Source organism: Pteropus vampyrus, unplaced genomic scaffold (genome assembly GCF_000151845.1).
Source record: "Pteropus vampyrus isolate Shadow unplaced genomic scaffold, Pvam_2.0 Scaffold290, whole genome shotgun sequence".
NCBI lineage: Eukaryota > Metazoa > Chordata > Mammalia > Chiroptera > Pteropodidae > Pteropus > Pteropus vampyrus.
Genome location: NW_011889071.1, coordinates 125,392 through 128,668, shown reverse-complemented (window position 1 = coordinate 128,668; position 3,277 = coordinate 125,392). Strand labels below are relative to the sequence as shown.

The following is a 3,277-nucleotide window of genomic DNA, read 5'->3' as shown; positions in this document are numbered from 1 at the left end:
ATTTCATTGGCCGTCAGTTTTCGTGCTGCCGGGATTAAGGAAAACATTTCAAATCTTTTCAAGGTCTAAAAGTCGCTGACCTTAATTTCGATGTGCCCTTTATAAAGGCCAAGTTTTCACAAAAGATAGCATTCTTCTCAAAGCCTTTAGAGAAAGGAAAAGCTATATATAGAAAGCCCATTCAGTGCCCAGGGGCAGTCTTGAGTCTTGCTGCTATTTATAGCAGGCGTAGGCCAGCAGAACAACATATTTGCTTTAACTAATAACTGCCCAGGTTTCTTGGAGTTGAAGATAAGTTTTTCATTTTTCTAAGTGGTGATTTAAGAAATTGTGGAAAACGAGAATTACTTTAATTTGCTTATTGAATTGCCCTGTTGTTACGTGGCCTGCCGTGGAATGTGATTTAAAAGGACGAGTTTCTGTTTGGACACACGTAGTCTTCACCCTCCTGTTTGATCATAGTCTATTTACACATAAACATGGGCAGCTATTTTTGACTTACGACTGTGAGAATTCTTTATGGTTTTCCCTTAAGAATTTCATGCCAACTTATTCCGATTTCAATTCAGGTAAAAATTTATAAATTTATCTAAGAACTTATTTTCATCCCTAAGACTCTTGATTTTATTTTTATACAGAGGGCTTCATCAAATTCATAGACGTTCGAGAGAGTAAAAAACAAAACAAAATCATCGTTGGAAGAAAACCTCACTTAGAAAATGAGAGACGGGTAGAGAGCGGGGGTTTGTGGAAGCTGCATCATGCTAAATTTTACATTCTTTCTTTAATAAAATATTAGATCTTGTTCCCTTTGGGAATGCAGAGGACAGAACAGCAGATTACAGAGAAATAGTGCTATAGCACTATGGCTGTATAAATAGCAACTTTAGCAGCCAGTGATCCTGAAATCGCCCTTAACTTTGTAATTATAAAAATGCTCTAAAATCTTGTCTGTGAGTAATATGACACAGAAGCTTATCGAAGGGATTTAATATCCGTATTCTAGTCATTTAATAATATATCTAATGTTGGTGCTATGGCCGGATGTAATGGGATGCTATGTAAATGATCACAACTAGACACATTCTGTCAGTTATATCAGTAGTCTGAGATCCAGGCTTTCATCTCCCGGATACTTCTGCCATAGACCCTGGCAAATATGGGGTGTGTGTTTTAGAATTATCCTTAGGATCATAGGACTCATCTATTCTTATAGCAAATTTTATCGCTTACATTCCACTTGTCAGTTACAGTGCTGGGTCCTCGGAATACAGAAGGACACACACAAGGAAATGCAAGGACAAATCCCTTTGCTACCGTATTAACTTTTTTCACTCGTTCATCCATCAATCATCCAACGGGTGACTTCATATTGAATACCGATTAGGGATCAAGTGCTGTGTTAGCCCCCGAAGATATAACTGCCAATGAGATGGGCGGGCCCCGATCTCGACGTCACTAGTGTCTTTTGTCTTGCCATATAATGGGGCGTCTTCGTGATTCCCTTTGCCCTAAGTCTTAATCTCAAATCGCTAACCAAAGTGAAATTGTTAGCGGGGTATTGACATAATAGGTAAATAAAAACACATCTCCTCTTCCCCAAGCCCTGTTCTCTTCCCTTCGAACTTCTTATGTGCAGTCACTTTGTGCCAAGACTAGGACAGCTGTGCCCCAGCCAGAACCGAGCTAGCTCCCTCATACCGTTACTGGGCCGTTCCTCACTTAGAAGCTGCCATCCTGGCCCTTAATTTTGATAATTGACTAGAAGGCCATGGAGACACCCTATGAAAATGATTTGTCTCAGAAGAAAAAACCAGGAGGGTTAATCTGCTGCTCCACGTGCCTAACCCCCTGGGGTTAACCACAGGCACCAAGTTCCCTAAGTGAACTTGGCAACAATGAGCTAAAAATGGAAAAAAGCATCATGCTGTTATTGTATTCATTTTCCTCCAAGGTACGTTCTGATAAACACCACGGCCTCCAAGGGAACCGCAAGCAGCTTCCTCGGAGGGCAGGTTCTATGCCCGTCTTTTTGTAAGCAGACACATCATATCCAGCTAGGAGCATACTTTACTTAAGGTGGTTGAACGTAAGGGATTAAGTGGTCCTACCTGAGTGGAAACCTTCGTTCTTAATTCATTGGCTATACCCGACTGTTTTTCCTGGATCAGACCTTCAGGCTTCTACCAGAAATCTCTCCTTTGGGGCAATGCGGCCTTTTCAGAAACTCAGCCAACTGAAATGGAGACAGCAAGAGAAAGAGAAATTATCTCTCTCTGTATAGATCTTAACTTTTTAAAGTCTTAAGCAAATGTTCAAGCAAATGTCTTCTAAACAGTGTAACGACTTTCAGGAAATTCACAGTTCCTACGTTCGAATACTCACAAAGCGAACACATTGTGGGGAAGAGTACAGGTTGTGTCTTGGGCCTCGCATTTGAGCAAGGACTTCAGAAAATGTGGTTCTTTGTTCATTAAGAAACAAAGTGAGGGCAAAAGAGGCAAGTTTTCTGAGTCTTTTACTTTAAAATTTACTTCCTTCCGTCTTCACCTAGAATTTCAGGAAATTGTCCAATGTGTATATGTACTATGAGCTTATCTTTTCAAGCACTGTCACACATAAAACTCGTGTGTGTGTGTGTGTGTGTGTCCGCGTGTCTCTTTTTGTGATGGGATGGCAGAGAGAGAATAAATCTGTTGACTGCCAATCAGTGATTTAGAAAGATAGCTATTAGGGTAAAATGAAGGGCCACAGCAAGTGAAGCCATAAAGTTCTGTGGCTGCGTTTCCAAAATAATAATAGTTTTCTGAGTTACTAAGGGAGCAGTCTCCTCAAATTATAGTGACACCTGTTCCAGACCATCTGCCTGTAAATTCCACAGCGTCATTAATGGAAAACAAACGACACTATCTCTCTTTCCCTTTACCCATTGGGCAGTCTTATATAAGTTATTTTTCTCTTCAAGGTCATGCCCTATGTTTAAAAACATTACGAATGAGGAGGGGTGACACATGATGTGTGTGCGTCTCGGTCCTTGTATGGTGATGGCTCTGTGAGGAGCAGTGGGTTGTTAGGTGGCTGTAAATTGTTTGAGATTATGTGCTTGTATTTCTCAATCAATATGTAACTTTTCTGTACCTTTATTGATATCGATGTTGAAGAAAAAACTGAGTAACTCTGAAATGATTTAACTTTAATTCAATAAGCAGTAATTCTTGTTATTGCCTTTTTTGAATAAATCAAAGCAAATTGTCTTTAAATGCAGAATTTCTTTTCA

At 39.9% G+C, this 3,277-nt stretch overlaps 1 protein-coding gene across 1 annotated transcript in view; it reads right to left on the bottom strand.

Moving 5' to 3' along the window:
- Positions 1–2,239, bottom strand: part of PKIA (cAMP-dependent protein kinase inhibitor alpha) — a 23,687-nt gene extending 21,448 nt beyond the window's left edge. The window contains exon 1 of the mRNA XM_011376251.2: positions 2,112–2,239. The gene's annotated coding sequence lies outside the window, so the exon portion shown is untranslated. The remainder of the gene's footprint in view (positions 1–2,111) is intronic.
- Positions 2,240–3,277: the final 1,038 nt, after the last annotated feature.